Source organism: Oncorhynchus tshawytscha, linkage group LG08, assembly GCF_018296145.1.
Source record: "Oncorhynchus tshawytscha isolate Ot180627B linkage group LG08, Otsh_v2.0, whole genome shotgun sequence".
NCBI classification, from domain to species: domain Eukaryota; kingdom Metazoa; phylum Chordata; class Actinopteri; order Salmoniformes; family Salmonidae; genus Oncorhynchus; species Oncorhynchus tshawytscha.
Window position 1 is genome coordinate 51,550,668 of NC_056436.1, and position 19,715 is coordinate 51,570,382.

General features: G+C 41.0%; 1 long non-coding RNA gene across 1 annotated transcript in view; it reads right to left on the reverse strand.

Moving 5' to 3' along the window:
• Positions 1-16,883, reverse strand: part of LOC112257101 — an 82,036-nt gene extending 65,153 nt beyond the window's left edge. Inside the window, exon 1 of the long non-coding RNA XR_002954508.1 lies at positions 16,676-16,883. This is a non-coding gene — a long non-coding RNA (uncharacterized LOC112257101). The remainder of the gene's footprint in view (positions 1-16,675) is intronic.
• Positions 16,884-19,715: the final 2,832 nt, after the last annotated feature.

Genomic DNA, 19,715 nt, shown 5'->3' on the forward strand with positions numbered 1-19,715 from the left:
GTTTTCTTGCACCTTGTTTGTGGAACAATCTGCAGAATGTTCTTAAATTGGATGTTTTGGTGCCTCTAGGTCACAGTTGAAGTCGGAGGTTTACATACACTTAGGTTCGATCCTGGCTGTAACCATGAAAGACAACTTAACACAAAGACCTACAGTTGAAGTCGGTGGTTTACATACACTTAGGTTCGATCCTGGCTGTAACCATGAAAGACAACTTAACATAAAGACCTACAGTTGAAGTCGGATGTTTACATACACTTAGGTTCGATCCTGGCTGTAACCATGAAAGACAACTTAACATAAAGACCTACAGTTGAAGTCGGAGGTTTACATACACTTAGGTTCGATCCTGGCTGTAACCATGAAAGACAACTTAACACAAAGACCTACAGTTGAAGTCGGTGGTTTACATACACTTAGGTTCGATCCTGGCTGTAACCATGAAAGACAACTTAACATAAAGACCTACAGTTGAAGTCGGATGTTTACATACACTTAGGTTCGATCCTGGCTGTAACCATGAAAGACAACTTAACATAAAGACCTACAGTTGAAGTCGGAGGTTTACATACACTTAGTTTGGAGTAATTAAAACTTGTTTTTTTAACCAGTCTACACATTTCTTGTTAACAAACCATAGTTTTTCCAACAATTCTTTACAGACAGATTATAACACTTATAATTCACTGTATCACAATTCCAGTGGGTCAGAAGTTTACATACACTAAGTTGACTGTGCCTATAAACAGCTTGGAAAATTCCAGAAAATTATGTCATGGCTTTAGAAGCTTCTGATAGGCTAATTGACATCATTTGAGTCAATTGGAAGTGTACCTGTGGATGTATTTCAGGCCATAGCTTCAAACTCAGTGCCTCTTTGCTTGACATCATGGGAAAATCTAAAGAAATCAGCCAAGACCTCAGAATAAATATTGTAGACCTCCACAAGTCTGGCTCATCATTGGGAGCAATTTCCAAACGCCTAAAGGTACCACATTCATCTGTACAAACAATAGTAGGCAAGTATAAACACCATGGGACCAAGCAGCCGTCATACCGCTCAGGAAAGAGACGCATTCTGTCTCCTAGCGATTCATTTACTTTGGTGCAAAAAGTGCAAATCAATCCCAGAACAACAGCAAAGGACCTTGTGAAGATGCTTGAGGAAACGGGTACAAAAGTATATATAGCCACAGTAAAATGAGTCCTATATCGATATAACCTGAAACGCCGCTCAGCAAGGAAGAAGCCACTGCTCCGAAACCGCCATTAAAAAGCCAGACTACGGTTTGCAACTGCACATGGGGACAAAGATGGTACTTTTTGTAGAAATGTCCTCTGGTCTGATAAAACACAAATAGAACTGTTTGGCCATAATGACCATCGTTATGTTCAGAAGAAAAAGCAAGAGGCTTGCAAGCCGAAGAACAACATCCCAACCATGAAGCACGGTGGTGGCAGCATCATGTTGTGAGGGTGCTTTGCTGCAGGAGGGTCTGGTGCACTTCACAAAATAGATGGCATCATGAGGGAGGATATATTGAAGCAACAACTCAAGACATCAGTTAAAGCTTGGTCGCAAATGGGTCTTCCAAATGGACAATGACCCCAAGCGTACTTCCAAAGCTGTGGCAAAATGGCTAAAGGACAACAAAGTACAAGGTATTGTAGTGGCCGTCACCAAGCCCTGACCTCAAACCTATAGAAAATGTGTGGGCAGACTTGAAAAAGCATGTGCAAAGCTACATATAATGCTGTTCATTTGAGTCTATTCAAACAGACCCTATTTCAAAGGAAACAAGCACTCATTAAGATCAGGTGTGGCATATTAGTGGGCATGGCTGAAAAACCTGAACAGTTTTAACAAGATGGAGGATAGAGAGAGTTTTGTTGATGCTGAAAATGGGATGTATGTTTTTTTTAAACATTCCTCAAACGTTTTCTTGTGATTTTTATGGAAAGTTTTCTTTGTGATCTGAGAAGGGAATTTAAAGAGAATTGATGTTCATATGTAGAATTAAAAATGTTGGAACATTCACAGCACAGAACTGACATAAAAGAGAACCATACATTTGCTGAACATTCTGCGAACATTTGTTTAAGTCACAATTATTTTTCATTGGTCTCATACACATATTTAGCCGATGTTATTGTGGGTGTAGTGAAATGCTTGTGTGATGGGATGAATAGACAATATGGACAGTATATAGACTACGTAGTATATCTGAAGAATAGTATATGTACAGCAATAGTTAAAATGGGATAGGCATTGACTAAAATACATTATATACATGGGGGTAAAACGGTATGTAAACATTATTTAAAGAGACCAGTGCTCTATTAGGGCTAGGCGTCCCGTTAGCAGGACAACTTCCGGTGAAACTGGAGGGAGTGCAATTCAAATAAATAATCATACAAATTATAGATATTAAACATTTAGGTACATATAAGTGTCTTATATCGGTTGAAAGATTAAATGCTTGTTAATCTAACTGTGCTGTCCGAATTACAGTAGCTATTTTTAGGGATTGTTTGAGAACGGCGCCCCACATCAAAATATTTTTCCACTGGCACAGGTTTCTTAAATTCACAAATAGCATTTAAATATTCACTTACTTTTTGAAAATCTTCCTATGATTTGTCATCCAAAGGGTCCCAGCTATAACATGTAGTGTCATTTTGTTAGATAAAATCCTTCTTTATATTCCAAAAAGTCTGTTTAGTTGGCGCCATCGATTTGATCAACAAACAATAAAGTCAAAATGCGTTTCTATTTACTCCTCAGATACCCTAAAATGTAATCAAACTATAATATTTCTTACAAAAAGAAGTATGTTCAATCGGAAACCGATTTTAGCAGGTGCATTCTGTCTTCATGGCGCGCACAAACACGAATTTCCAAGACTGTGTCCCTGTGCTAAAACTGATATTTCGTCTTCGTTTTTGAAGTTACAAGCCTGAAACCTTGTACATAGACTGCTGACACCCTGTGGAAGCCATATGAATTGCATGCAGGGAAATAACTTGCCATTCTAAGACCATGGTCTCTCAAAAAAGAAGGTTGGTTTATCTTTGGATTTCCTCCTACCATATCTATTGTGTTATATTCTCCTACATTATTTTTTACATTTTTACAAACTTCAAGGTGTTTTCTTTCCAATGGTACCAATTATTAGCATATCCTGGCTTCAGGGCCTGAGCAGCAGTCAGTTTACTTTGGGCATGTCATTCTGGCGGAAATTGAGAAAAAAAGGAGGCCTAGCCCTAAGAAGTTTGAAACTGACCAGTGTTCCATGACTATGTACATAGGGCAGCAGCCTCTAAGGTGCACGGTACAGTACCCGGGTGGCAGCCATCTACTGACTAAAGTTCAGAGCATGGTACTGGGCGGAGGCCGGCTAGTGGTGACTATTTAACAGTCCGATGGCCTTGAGATAGAAGCTGATTTTCTGTCTCTCGGTCCCAGCTCTGATGCATCTGTACTGACCTTGCCTTCTGGATGGTAGGGGGGTGATCAGGTCATGGCTCGGGTGGCTGAGGTCGTTGATGACCTTCTTGGCCTTCCTGTGACACCGGATGCTTTAGATGTCCTGGAGGGCAGGCAGTGTGCCCCCGGTGATGGGTTGGGCAGACCGCATCACCCTCTGGAGAGCCCTGTGGATGTGGACGGTGCAGTTCCCGTACCAGGTGATGATACAGCCCAACAGGATGCTTTTAATGGTGCATCTGTAAAGATTTGTGAGGGTCTTATGGGCCAAGCGAGGCGCTGGTAAAAGAGGCGCTGTTGCAGACTTCTTCACCACACTGTCTGTGTGGGTGGACCATTTCAGAGATTCAGTGATGTGGATGGGGCTTGCTACCTCTGCTTTCTCCTGAAGTCCACGATCAGCTCCTTAATTTTGTTGAAATTGAGGGAGAGATTATTTTCTTGGCACCACTCCGCGATGGCCCTCACCTCCTTCCTGTAGGCTGTCTCGTCATTGTTGTTAATCAGGCCTACCATTGCGGTGTCATCTACAAACTTGATGATTGAGTTGGAGACGTGCGTGGCCACGCAGTCATGGATGAACAGGGAGTACAGGATGGGGCTGAGTATGCACTCTTATGGGGGCCCTGTGTTGATGATCAGTATAATGGAGGTGTTGCTGCCTACCTTCTTAACCTGAGGACAACCCGTCCAGAAGATCAGGACCCAGTTGCACAGGGTGGATTTCAGGGTGTTGCTGTTGCCCGTGGATCTATTGGGGCGGTATGCAAATTGCAGTGGGTCTAGGGTATTGGGTAAGGTAGAGGTGATATGATCCTTAAAGCACTTCATGATTCCAGAAGTGAGTGCTACGGGGTGATAGTCACTTAGTTCAGTTACCTTCACTTTCTTGGGTACAGGCACAATAGTGGACATCTTCAAGCAAGTTGGGATAACAGACTGGGATAAGAAGAGTTTAAACACTCCTGCCAGCTGGTCTGCGCATGCTCTGAGGACGCGGCTAGGGATGCCGTCTCGCCCGGAACCCTTGCGAGGGTTAACAAGCTTAAATGTCTTACTCACAACAGCCACAGAGAATGAAAGCTCACAGTCCATGGGAGCGGTAGTGGCCCTCGTTGGTGGCACTGTGTTTCCCTCGAAGCGGAACGTGGCTGGTTTTCTCTTTATAATCCGTGATTGTCTGGAGTCCCTGCCACATACTTCTCGTGTCTGAGCCGTTAAATTGCAAATCCACTTTGTCTCTGTACTGACATTTTGCCTGTTTGATTGCCTTATGGAGTGCGTAACTGGACTGTTTGCACTCGACCATATTCAAAGTCATGTTGCCATGGTTAAATGTGGTGGTTTGAGCTTTCAGTTTTTCACGAATGCTGCCATCTATGTATGGTTTTGGTTTGGATAGGTTTTAATTGTCACAGTGGGAACAACATCCCCTATAAACTTCCTGATACACTGACACGGTGAATGAGTTTATAAGTCAATGTTATTCTCAGAGGCTACCCGGAACATATCCCAGTCCACGTGATCAAAACAATCTTAATGCATGGATTCCGATTGGTCAGACCTGTGTTGAATAGTCCTTACCACGGGTTCTTCTTGTTTGAGTTTCTGCCAATAGGAAGGGAGGAGCAAAATGGTCGCGAGCTTTTGAAGCGCGAGTGGCGCAGGCGATGTGTTTATTAAAACTTTGGTCGATTTTTCCTCAGATTTGCTTTATTAAAGTACCCAGCTACAATAAATGAGGCCTCAGGATATGCAGTCTCCAGTGTTGTTCCTTGAGAGCTGTCACAGTATCGGCTTTAGGGAGAATATACACGGCTGTGACGATAACTGAAGACAATTCTCTTGGGAAGTAATGTGGTCGGCATTTGATTGTGAGGTATTCTAGGTCGGGTGAACCAAACGACTTGAGTTCCTGTACATTACCACAATCACACCATGAGTAGTTGATCATGAAACATACACCTCCGCCTTTCTTTTTCCCGGAGTGTTCTTTATTCCTTTCTTCGCGACGTAGTGAGAACCCAGATGACGGTATGGATGGGGACAATATATCCGGAGAGAGCCATGATTTTGTTAAACAGAGTATGTTACAGTCCTTGCTGTCTCTCTGGAAGGAGATCTTCGCCCTGAGCTCATCTACTTTATTGTCCATACTCAGAAGCGGTGGGTGGTAGGCACGCCTCCTGAGTCGTACTGAGAGTCCACTCCGAATACTTCTTCTCCTCCGGCGGCATCTTGGAGCAGTCTCTGGGATAAGTGGAATTGCCTTGGGGGGGGGTACGAGGATCCAATTCAGTAAAGTCATATTTCTGGTTGAAATGCTGGTGAATTACCGCGGCTCTAATATCCAAAAGTTATTTTCGGCTGTGTATAATAACGCAAAAGATGTTCTGAGCTAATAACGAGAGATAACACACAATTAACTACCAGGTACCTGGATTGGGCAGCCTTGCTATAATTAGAACCATGAGGAATGGGTAAGAGTTTGTGGATATTTAGTTGAAATGTTATTGAAAGTTATTGAACATCTATTGACCATCTACAAATCATCTACTTGCAACTATCCAAATAAAGTATTACTCAGTTTATTACCACCAGCCTATGCGATCACGTCACACCAGAGCTACATGTTCTTGTCATTCAAACTTCCCCACCAGTTCATTGATAATGATCTACACTATTTTCTATTCAGCAAGCAAGAGGGCTTCTTCTCTTTGAATGTTAGTTTTTTTTAAATTGCTCAAAATAATTGACCAAACTATAGGCCTATTGTTATTCCTGGTGCAAGAACAATACAGCAATAGAGAGGACAGGGAAAGAGAATAGCGAGGCCAGTAATTCAGATGGTGGAGATGCCAGAAGAAGGGAACAGTGAAGACCGAAATATATGCTAAATCACATAGGCCTATTAATCTAGCATTCATATGCCAGCATGTATATTTGGCCTAGGATATGAACTATTACAGTGAATTTAGGCGACCACCTGTGCTATGCAAAACATTTTGATTTCACCGTTTTTCTGTTTTTTTTGTTGTTGACAGGGAGTCATGCTGAGACCAAGGTCTCTTTTACAGATGAACCCTGTATACACATCAATACACTGTACACGTCAATATACACATCAATATTCAATCAAAACGTGGAAAGGAAAAAGCAATCATAGAAAAAAACATTATTCAGTAGAAAAGGTCCTCAATCTGCCTTTTGAATTCCCCTAGAGCCACCAATTGGAGTCTTGGAGATTATTTCACAAGGTGCAAAAAAAAACGTTTTTTTTGTTGAGTAAAAGTGAAAGTCACCCAGTAAAACACTACTTGAGTAAAAGTCTAAAAGTATTTGGTTTTAAATGCGGCCCAGTTCAACACATTTGTGTTTAGTGAGTCTGCCAGATCAGAGGCAGTAGGGATGTCCAGGGATGTTCTCTTGAATTAGACCATTTTCATGTCCTGCTAAGCATTCAAAATGTAACAAGTACTTTTGGGTATCAGGGAAAATGTAAGGAGTAAAAAGTACATTATTATCTTTAGGAATGTAGTGGAGTAAAAGTAGTAAAAATATAAATAGTAATGTAAAGTACAGATACCCCCAAAAAACTACTTAAAAGTATTTTTACTTAAATACTTTACACCACTGGGGAAATCTAAACTTTCCCTAAAGTAAACTGAATTAAATTGCCAAAAGTGTATAGCCTAATTTGCCTCCTGTTTATACAAAAAATATAGGCCCAGCCAGGCATATAACAATACTTCAAAATATAATCATGGGAAAACATTGTATAGAAAGCAAATGGCTATTGCTGTAAAGAGAAGGCAATGAAAAGACTAATCTGTCTTTTAGTTATTAAAATTCTCAATTTAATTGAGTAAACAACAGTATAGCCTATCTTATTGGCACCAGCGGAGTGCATCGGCCATTTCCCCGGTGAGTGTGCACTGTGCATACTCTTTATTGTTGATGGGTCAATGCAACTAGAAGTTTTGTATTTGGACAATAATTTCCTCCTCCAGTTTAGATGGACCTCATGTACTATTTGCGTCTCCCCTTCTTGTAGGCTTTTATACAGACAACATTGTTTTTATTGATATGTTTGACAAAATCAGCAAAGTAGGCTACCTGCAATTTGTCGTCTTAAACAAGATTCGGCTAATGCCTCCAGTCATATAAAGTGTAGTAGAATTGCATGATATTTGTTTATGAAAAGCCAAAAAGAATCCACTGCAAAGAGTGAAGAAATGTAGGCTATATGATATAGCCTACAGCCTAGGCCTACTCTAAAGCTATAAGCGCTCAGCCATGCATTGAACTGTCTTTTTTGCAAACAGTGATTATTATCCTAAATGATGACTATCCAATCATCACATTACGAATAGTAGGCTCTTACATAAGTCTGCAAATGCGATGATGCATGGAATGCTTTATTATAAAAGGTGCATTTTTATGATAAAGGTGCATTTTTATAGTGAAAATGTGCTTCCTCAAACTTGAAACTCACACGCTGCTTATGATCCCGTGCCTTTATCACAGTCAACAACACACATATATATTTTATAGTAGGAATAGTCATATAATTGAATGAAAAAGGATGAAAGATAACATATATTTGACCTTGCTGACAAAAAAAAGCAAATCCCCGGGAACTATGATTTCATAATCCGGCCCTATTGGTGTGAAAAGGCATTTACAGTGGATGTAATCATGTGGGTTTTGGAGGCGTGATTTGGTGTGTGTGTCTCGTGTGTGTGTGTGTGTGTGTGTTCAAACGTGGGAAGCATTTGTACTTTCAATCTGCCAAAACAGTACAGGCTGGTGGGAGGAGCTATAGGAGGACAGGCTCATTGTAATGGCTGGAACAGAATACATGGAACCTATCAACCATAACAAACATGTGGTAACCACGTTTGATTCCGTTCCATCAATTCCATTCCAGCCATTATAATGAGCCCATCCTCCTATAGCTCCTCCCACCAGCCTCCAATGGTACACAGTTATAGTCACTAACCCTTCTAGATAACTTGAAACAGTATTCCCAGGTATTGTGTCTGGAAGTAGCCTAGACTAGCAAGCATGCTAGTCAACGTATTTTGCCACTTAGCTACAGCCAGCCAGTGTGTGGCTGTGGCAAAGTTGGTTTGACTTTGGATAGCCTACATGTGGGACAAGTTAGGGACCGTCAATTAATTACACTGTAAATGGGACTATATTTTCATGCTGCACTTCTTTTATTTCTCTCCTTAAATGCTTTCAATATTTGTATAAGAATTTCTCAAATCTATGGTTGGTTTGAGGGTTTTAAGTCATTGAATTGTGGAGTTATTTCACTTTTAAATATTGTACCATGTACATTGTGTCATTTACTGATGTTCCCTAACTAGCCTTACATAGACATCGAATGTCCAACCAAATTGACCATGGGCATTACAATAGGTCTTGTGTAGCTGCGCTCAGAATACTTTGGTTCTGCCAGCTGTGGGCAGGATTGAAATAAACCAAAACCAAGGAAAACCCTTCATTAAATGACATACAATTTTTTCCTAATTATCTCACAAATCTGAGATTTGGATGAGACTGACTTTATAATCAAAATGATCCTATTTACACTTTGTAGTACATTTTGACATTGGAATACAATTTTCTGACTTATATCAATGCCACATAGGCCGTTTTCAAAATGAGAAGTTACTTATTACGTTAAGTTGCTCATTAACGTTAAAAAAATAATAAAAAAATGTATTGGTCACATACGCATGGTTAGCAGATGTTATTGTGAGTGTAGCGAAATGCTTATGCTTCTAGATCCGACAGTGCAGCAGTATCTAACAGGTAATATCTAACAATTCCACAACAAAACCTAATATCTAACAAATTCCAAAACAAAGCCTAATACACACAATCTAGTAAAGGAGTGGGATGAGAATATATAAGTATAAAATATATGGATGAGCAGTGACAGAGTAGCTAAGATGCAATAGATAGTAAAGAATAGATAGGATACAGCATACATTATATACACTACCATTCAAAAATTTGGGGTCACTTGAAATGTCCTTGTTTTTGAAAAAAAACAAACATTTTTTGTCCGTTAAAATAACATCAAATTGATCAGAAATACAGTGTAGACATTGTTAATGTTGTAAATGACTATTGTAGCTGGAAACAGCTGATCTTTAATGGAATATTTACATAGGCGTACAGAGGCCCATTATCAGCAACCGTCACTCCTTTGTTCCAATGGCACATTGTGTTAGCTAATCCAAGTTTATCATCTTAAAAGGCTAATTGATCATTAGAAAACCATTTTGCAATTATGTTAGCACAGCTGAAAACTGTTGTTCTGTTTAAAGAAGCAATGAAACTGGCCTTCTTTAGACTAGTTGAGTATCTGGAGCATCAGCATGTGTGGGTTCGATTACAGGCTCAAAATGGCCAGAACCAAAGAACTTTCTTCTGAAACTCGTCAGTATATTCTTGTTCTGAGAAAGGAAGGCTATTCCGAGCAAGAAATTGCCAAGAAACTGAATATCTCATTCAACGCTGTGAAATACTCCCTTCACAGAACAGTGCAAAGTGGCACTAACCAGAATAGAAATAAGAGTGGGAGGCCCCGGTGCACAACTGAGCAAGAGGACAAGTACATTAGAGTGTCTAGTTCGAGAAACTGACGCCTCACATTTTGCATAAAGTCCAGTGAAGTTCCTTGTTGGCCGTCTTGGTATCCGCTTGCGGGGGGATATACATGGCTGTATATACACGGCTGTGACGATAACCGAGGAGAGTTCTCTTGGGAGATGATATGGTCGGCATATGATTGTGAGGAATTCTAGGTCAGATGAACAAAAAGGACTTGAGTTCCTGTATGTTGTTACAATTACACCATGAGTCGTTAATCATGAAACATACACCCCCACCCTTCTTCTTACCGGAGAGATGTTTATTCCTTTCGGCGCAATGCACTGAAAATCCTGTTGGCTGTATGGACTCTGACAGCATGTCCCCAGCTAGCCATGGGGAGGGGGATAATTATTAAACGGCCCCCTACATCTTCACCTTCTCATACGAATCTGTACTGTCTCTCTTCCTCCTTGTTCATTAATTTTACAGTGAAGTGTCATCTCAAATTCAAACCAATAAAGGCCATTTTTTCACATCTAACTGTGCATTCTCATTGGAGCTATGACAGCCGTTTCCACGGTACTCCTCTAATTGGATTTTGGTTAAAAGGAAAGCATTTCCAACATGTTTTATAACCCAAACAAACATAGCCAAGGGCATTTATTTGGTTCCAAGAAAAACACATTGAATTCCAAATGTTTTGTGACTCCAAAAAAAACATGTGCCTTTTAGCTTGAGAGGAAGCCTCACTGTGGGCTTTCTACCAAATGCTCTTCATAGTAACGCTCTCTCTAAAAAAAAAAAAACTACTCAAGCTATTGTGTTCACTGTTTTGATTAGAACCATTGAGAGCAACTATATCAACAACAAACAGCGATGGACCCACTTGAACCAAGTGATTATACTTAATAATAATCTCCACCTCGTGTAATTACCTCCCAAGGCTGTTCCCTTTAACAATGTAAACCTTTAGTCAATACTCCCTGTATTGAAAATACAGAGAGAGAGAGAGAGAACTGTCCGAGCACACTAGTTGTGCGACGGGGATGCTGATGAAAGGAGACAAAAAGTGGGGTGTAACAGCTAAATCAATATCCCGAGCAGGGCTTGCTTCAACATATGGGAATATGGGAGTTAAATCTTGGTTGGCTGCTGATTGAATTTCACACCCAGAGCCTTCAGGAGGGCAGTGAATGGTAATTACCTGAATGTCGGAACAAGCTGAGTGTAAAAGCATGCAAAAAAAAAAAAACTGAAAGAGAATGAATAGTAGAGGTCCGACCCTTATGTGTAAGGAGGATTAGGAGAACAATAGGTGGACTATAAAGTAGGACTTCATTGCAGAATATTTACATTGACCTGCTCAATGCAAAGGCCTCACGAGAGTTGGAATTTATGGACTTTTGTACGGATTCAGAAGACATTGACCTGTGGATGATGTGAATAATATTTAAATAACTCTTAGAAAAGAAGTGTTCTAAAAAGGTTATTTGCGGCGGGATAGAAGACAAAGGTTCTTTGCAAAGGGTTCTACCTAGAACTGTTAACATCCTAAGAACCATTTTCGGAAGACAGGGTTCTTTGATAATTCTTTGGAAGGCAAGTTGGATTATTTGGAAGGCAATAAGGTTTCTACATAGAACCATTTATTGGCAATAAAAAGTGTGTGAACCCTTTGGAATTACCTGGATTTCTGCAGAAATTGGTCAACAAATTTGATCTGATCTTCATCTACTCCACAAAAATAGGCAAACCTAGTCTGCTTTAAACTAATAACACATAAATTATTGTATTTGTCTTGTCTATATTGAATACATAATTTAAACATTCACAGTGTAGGTTGGAAAAAGAATGTGAACCGCTAGGCTAATGCCTTTTCCAAAAGCTAATTGGAATCAGGAGTCAGCTAACCTGGAGTCTAATCAATGAGATGAGATTAGAGATGTTGGTTAGAGCTGCCTTGCCCTATAAAAAAACACTCACAAAATGTGGGTTTGCTAATCACAAGAAGCATTGCCTAAACAAGAAACCATGCCTCGAACAAAAGAGATCTCGGAAGATCTAAGATGAAGAATTGTTGACTTGCTAAAAGCTGGAAAGGGTTACAAAAGTATCTCTAAAAGCATTGATGTTCATCAGTCCACGGTAAGACAAATTGTCTATAAATGGAGAAAGTTCAGCACTGTTGCTACTCTCCCTTGGAGTGGCCATCCTGCAAAGATGACTGCAAGAGCATAGCGCAGAACGCTCAATGAGGTTAAGAAGAATCCTAGAACGTCAGCTAAAGACTTACAGAAATCTCTGGAACATGCTAACATCTCTGTTGACGAGTCTACGATACGTAAAACATTAAACAAGAATGGAGTTCATAGGAGGACACCACTGAAGAAGCCACTGCTGTCAAAAAAAACACATTTCATTTCTGACATTTGCAAAAGTGCACCTGGATGTTACACAGCGCTACTGGAAAAATATTCTGTGGACAGATGAAACTACAGTTGAGTTAACAAAGTTGTGGCAAAATCCCTTAATTAAGGACAACAAAGTCAAGGTATTGGAGTGGCAATCACAAAGCCCTGACCTCAATCCTATAGAACATTTGTGGGCAGAACTGAAAAAGCATGTGTGAGCAAGGAGGCCTACAAACCTGACTCCGTTACACCAGCTCTGTCAGGAGAAATGTGCCAAAATTCACCCAACTAATTGTGGGAAGCTTGTGGAAGGCTACTCAAAAGACTAGTGTTTTCAAGAATCCTTATGGTACTTTGTAACATAGCTTCACAGTGGGGATAAACAGCAACTCCATTTTGGAGAGATTGTAATAAAAATGCAACAGATGTGAGCCATTCAACAGAGAGTGATTTTGAGAGTGAGCATCCGCTTGGGATGAAAAGCTAACATTTTCTTCCATCTTCTTTGAAGCATTATTTCAGCCAAATACCCCACCGAGACAAAATGAGTCAAACATACTGGTAATGAGTTGAACTTAATGAGATAATCGTCTAAAGATACGCACTCCATCCTCCCCGGGAAGCCCTGTCAGCCATGTGTTGCACTAGCGTGCTTGGAAAAATTTGCATTTTTATGAATCTTAATTATCAGAAATGTGTCTGACATTCCCAAAGATAGTATGTTGTCAAGTGTTGTGTGTCAAAAGCGTTCTTAGGCTATGAATCTTACAGTGATTACTGACATTTCTGCCTTGATGCATCTGGTTTAAGTTGTCCATGGTGCTGACAATGCTGGAGTGGTTGCAAAAGTGCAAACTTGATGTGAATGTTTTCATTGCGGCTTGTGTGTCTGCGCATTGAGGCTGTGAGTGGTTGGCACCAGCTTGAAATGCCTTATAAGGGCCACATCTGGGGAGCAGTGGCTCAGTGCCCAAATAGCACAGAGAGATGAGAAAAGAGGAACCTAGTGAGCCCATAGCTATGCTAGTGTACACCACATGCAGAGGGTGTGTGTGCGTGCGTGCGTGCGTGTGTGTGCGCGCGCGCGCACACACACACACACACACACACACACACACACACACACTGTACTCGAGCCATAAAGACGGTCAATATGTACTATCCTGTGTGTGAGTATCCATCTTCCATGACAGACGCAGGTGCATATGGTGTTCCTCTCTGACCAGTTCTCCCCTCTCACCACCCCCTTACCACTCCCTCTGACAGTCCCCAGGCTCAACGTGTGGAGAGCCCCATCAAGGACATTAAAAAAAATTGTTGGGAGAGAAGCGTGCCAACTGAAGTGGTTTTAAACTCTGATTAAAGGGCGATCATTTTCCTTTCATAGTTCAATTTGGTTTGCCTTTCATAGAGCCGTCTGTGAGTCAAAGGCCTAAAAAACGGTGGTGTCTCTCCATTGATTCCCAAGATAAAACCTCAATCAACAGTTGAAAGGTGATTTTTTTTTAAGGATACTGGTGATTTTCTAAAATGTTATTTCAAGACTAGGTTATTGGATGTCTCGCTCAAAGCGAAAATAAAAAAATGTATTGTGCTAATAATGATGATAGCTAAGTGTCCATTTTATATCCAATAATCACCATTAGCTTCGTAATAATACAACATATTGACAAAGCGCATTGGCGACTTTTAAGACATGTTGAAGGGCTTAAGACCAATATTCAAGCCTACACGCACATCGACTGGCTGTCGAAAATGTCAACAGTGTGTGTAAACAGCTGTTAAGCTTTGTGATGCGGGAACTGTGACACGGAATCGGAGTACAATGACAAGGGGTTGTAATCCGTTCATCTATTTGCTAATCAATATCTTGTGCACTTCCAACAGCTGTACATTGTATATTAGCACTGTATGTAGGCACACACTGCATAAATGAGTGTGAATAAACTGTGTTTGTGCCTGCATGTGTGCATGAGAGAAAGAGATAATGAGGCAAAAGTAAATACAAAGAACAAAAGAAACATGTGTGTCAGAGGGGTTGCGGTGGGGGACAAAAGAGAATATGTTTATGCCTCTCGCAAAGAGGCACAATATGCTATTCTCTTAGCAGCCGAGCACACAAGAAAACAGAGCAAAACAACCAAGAACACAAACCCTTAATCTGCAGCCTAGCAGATGGCAATAGGGGTGGCTGTATTTACATATCAATCCCTGGGGACTCTTCTCCTTGTCAGCACCAGCCTAGTGTACACTACACCACCATAGGGAGAGCGGGCAGCAGCCTCTGAAGATTAGGCTACTTTGACTGGGTCCCCATTCTACACTAGTGGGCTTAGAAATCCCCCCTCGGGCTATGTTTAGTCTACCTGAGTTAAGGATCTCAGAGTTAGAGAGAAGTTAAAGTTAGCTAGATTGGACAGTGTGACCAGAAGGGGTGGGTGGAATGGACAAATGAGTGATATATTGGCAACTGAGGCATGGTCCGTCTACTTTTGATGACATAGCTCCCTTTCCTACTCAAAAACAGCCCTCGGGCTATTGAATCAGTGTGACATAGGCCAACACTATTAGTTGAAACTCTTGAATATGTTTAGCTTCCTGGACTTCCTTTCTGAGTTGTAAACTGCCAATATGGGTAGGCAGCCTTTGTGACTTTTAGGATCTTGTTGACTGACAGTACCTTAGATTCAAACATTCGTTAAGTCTTAACAGGTCACAAGGGGATGCAGTTGGTGGGTACTAAACCATGTTAGCACTAAGGTCTTAGGAATTCTCAAAGTCCATTTTACAATAATAGGTTATAGGGGGAAATCTACAGTACTGTAAGTTTTTCCACTTCCTAGTGTGTAGTCTCAAAATCTGGGCCCCTCTTGAACGTGGTTGTGACTCTGCCAATATGTATTCTGGGAGCAGGAAGTTGACAAATAGGCTTGCCTCTCAAATCTCTGGCCAAACCATTCACAAAGAGGGTAGGGCAGTAACCTGTTCACGGTGCAGTGACGCTAGCTGATGGGATTAAACGGCTTCCATCACTAGCAATGATAACTGTTGATAACAGGCTACTATTTAGCCATTAGCAGCAGATTTTCGATAAACTTTTACTTGGCAATACTTTCTTCGTTCTCAATTTAGAAGTCACTGGTGTTTTCTAAACTCCAATGTCTAGTTGCAGGGGAACGTTTCAATTGAGAAAATTCTCCGTTATTCAATTAAATCCAGGTGGTGAGGTCTGATTACCATCAGCCTTCACCACCTGCAGAAGACCTATAATCCACCACTAAGCTGTCTAACCTAAAAGGGTTACACACAAACACACAGAGCTATCCTATTCGCACTGACACACATACACAACTGCATGCACACACACACACACACACACACATGCAAGCTAGCATGAACACACACACAAGCAAATACACACACTCATGCAGAAAGACACACACACCCTCACACAAACAAGTTTTATAATAACAAGTACAAAGACTGAGAGCAAAACAGTTTCTCTATCAACAATGTATTCAAATTTAAAGCAGAATGTGGCAAAGCAAAAGTTTAGAATGCATGTAAACAAAATTCACAGAAGACATTATGCACATTTTCCTGCCGTTTGAGTTCACAGGTCAAAAAATGTGAAAGACTGCACACTGTGCACAGATAGACAATAAACAATGTTTACTTCTTTCTCTTGCATGAAATTACTGTACTACAGTGTCTACAGTGTTCCTAAATTGCTCAACAACTAAATAGTTCAGAGATTGACACCCCAAAGCCTAAATCAATATCCCTGGCAAGCTTGGGCAGAGTGTTAGTATTAGGCTAATAGATAACCTAACCTAATGCGTCTCATTGGTGGTCCAATGCTTTTGTGGAGGTTACACGTGTTGCACAGTTAGTGTTTAATTGTCAACCAACTGGGAGAAAATGATGGTTTATGAACCTAGCAACAAATAAAGCTGATCCTCTCTCAAGTCACTAACGAGCAGCCAAGCGTATTCACTTATTTGTCAACAATATATATTTTTGTCATTTTCGCAATTCTCAAACAAAAATGTTGAGATTCTGAAGCACTTAACAAGAATCTATACCAATTAGGTCTGTAATTGAATTATTAGCTTATATTTGTTAGGGCATAAGAAGGGAGAAAAACAGGCCTCATTGCAGTCACCTCTGTGGTGTGGGTGGCAGGTGTCGGACAACAGCTGGCATGTCCACGCGGTGCCTGGCAGTGGCTGCCCGTTGTCGCCGCTCCAAATCCCCCAGCAGCCCCGGCTGGCCAGCTGGCCCTCGCCATCCCACCGCCTAGCCTCAGTTGACTTGCTCCTCTCTGGGCAGCGTGGGATACTTCAGCTGAGTGTCGTCCACCACCCACCTGCTTCCTGCGCACCACTAGCCTAGGAAAGTAAATGTGTCCGCCAAGGACATTTGGCATGGGCTGGACTGTGATAAAGTGTGCGTGCGCACGCGCATTTGCCTGTGATCCTGTGCATGTGTGCCTGCCTGCTTGAATGTGTGTGTGAGCCAGTTTGAGTGTGTGTGTGTGTTCCCTACAAAAATGCCAGAATATCACATTTCGTTGATAGCGAGTGGTGTAAACACAGAACGCTGTGCTGTTGCCAACCCTTGTCCCCATAGCTCTGGGATTAGGCTCAGACAGGGCGAGGTCAATAGATTCAATCGTCTGCTCGCCAACATTTCTCTCCACAGAGCACTTAACAAGTGAAGGGCAGAGTCCATGGCTCACGCAACTCCTAAGAATAGAGTGCATGAAGCACAGGTCAGAATTATTTTGTAAGACTTATGTTGCCATTTCTCTCCAACAAACTCTGAAAATGTAAGTCTAGAATCAATTGATCATCTCCACTGGAGCAGGCTAGTCAAATTGATTCATGTGTGTTGTTTTCTGTAGTTTCGTTTACGGAAGCATATATCCCTGACATCAAAACAGTTGCTTTGCAGAATTACATATTTCAGCCATAGAAGGACTTCTCAAATTGGCTTCACCGCTAAGCCGAGACAAAATCCTAATGTATCAAAATGGCACTCAATTGCCCAATCAGTTTGCAAAATGTCTTACACTGCTCCCTCTAAAACGAAGCAAAACTGGGCCAAAACATAGCGAGTGGCGTTGGCTGCACATCAAATCCGCCCCATCGATTATCGAAGGTCACTTCTCTAATGAGCAAAGGTCAACCATCACTTCATCTGTCACCGTCGTCTTTTTCAGCCTCCTCTTCTCTTTTCCTCAACCATCATCTGCAATGCAACGGCGGGTTTGAGAGACATCCACGGAGAATGGGGCATGTCAATGTTATCAGCATGCAACAGACACCAGCTTTGAGGGAGACCATGACTTTCACTGCCACTCTGGCTCTCCACGTGCTGGCTAATTACCACACCAGCCCTATTTTCTTGCCATAAAGCAGCCATGTGGTCGTGCGTTAAAAATGCAGCCATCTTGGTGACACAACTGGGGAAGAGCAATTTCGTCCCATCACTGGCTAAGAAGAGGTAATTGGACATGCTGTTGTTTTTAATGAGAGATGGTTAAAGGTTAGGGAGACTTGAGTTACAGTATTAGTTCAAAGTAGTGGAATTAAAAGATGTCGCAAAATGGTGGAAAGTAGGCCTACCAGTGTCAGTGGGAAAGGTTTAAATACAGAGTTTTTGTCCGTTGTCAGCGTTGTATAGGGGCAAATGGGCAATTGACTGCACAAATAAACAGCAATCATGATTCAGCAATCAGGTTGTGTCGAAAGAATGTTCGAACACTCCACATCCAGGAGTTCGGGTCCAACGGTTTGAAAATGACTCCTGCATTTGTATGGTGAACATTTTTAGAAAGTAAATTCTACACTCATCCACATTGAATGGATTATCTAAGGACGCTTTAGATGGTCCGGGACCTGTTGGGAAATTGAAAAAAACTAAATCATATGGAAATGTACAGCATTTTGTTGATCTGAGAATTTCTTCAAGATATGAACAGAAGTAAGACGTAAATATTTTTTAATTGGACCTTTATTTAACTAGGCAAGTCAGTTAAGAACAAATTCTTATTTTCAATAACGGCCTAGGAACAGTGGGTTAACTGCCTGTTCAGGGGCAGAACGACAGATTTGTACCTTGTCAGCTCAGGGGTTAGAACTTGCAACCTTCCAGTTACTAGTCCAACGCTCTAACCACTAGGCTAAGAGGTAAGAGTGAATTGCAGGCTCTTGCATTACAAGATACAATCACCACCATAAAGGACATTTGATCATTTGTTTACACTCGCCGTCAATGTTTGGCATTTAACATGGGCTACAAGCAGATAAAGGGCAAGTCCTAGACTTAATAGACGTTGAATTTAGTATGTAAAATACTTACACGGGGTTGATTATGTTTTCTGCAAGAAATCAAGAGAGAGCTCACTTGAGAGGTTAGCAAAAAGTTGGAGTAAAGGTGGGAGTTGCTTGTGGACTGCTCAATCATTTCTTATGGTTAAATGTAAATGGTTGTGTTCCGCTCTGAAAATGCACGAAATTAAACCTATCAGACCTGAGTGTTTCCATTGAATAATTGTACTTTGAGAACCTAATTTGAACCTATTGACTAGAGAATGACCTATCAAGGGAATTGTGGGCCATATGAAGAATCAGCACATCTTACTTTTTACTCTAACCTCAAAAAAAACTACACAAGTGATGTCAGTGGAAATTGCTAACTAAATGAAAATAACACATAATAAAAACTAATGGTTTCCATTTTAGACGTTCCTTACACTTTTTTTTCTGCCCACAATAGGCAACAATGGGAAGGATAGAGATGTAATACACACCAAACCAAGGCAGAAATTGTTAGATTACTTGTTAGATATTACCGCATGGTCGGAACTAGAAGCACACGCATTTCGCTACACTCGCATGAACATCTGCTAACCATGTGTATGTGACAAATAAAATTTGATTTGACTACCCTATTACGGAAACCCAACTCAGGTGTAACTCAGTAAAACATAGCAACTAACCTTCCAGGCATCCAAGAACCCCCAACTTCACACTCGACCTGATGATTTCAATGCTAGTGGTTTAGGTGATGAAGTAACTTGTCACTAGGCAAGGTACAACCACTGACTGGAATTCATTTCTTTTTAATCATGAATTGACCTTGAACGACAGAACATTGAATTATTCTAGTATACTTTAAAGTGATCAATTTGTCGAGAA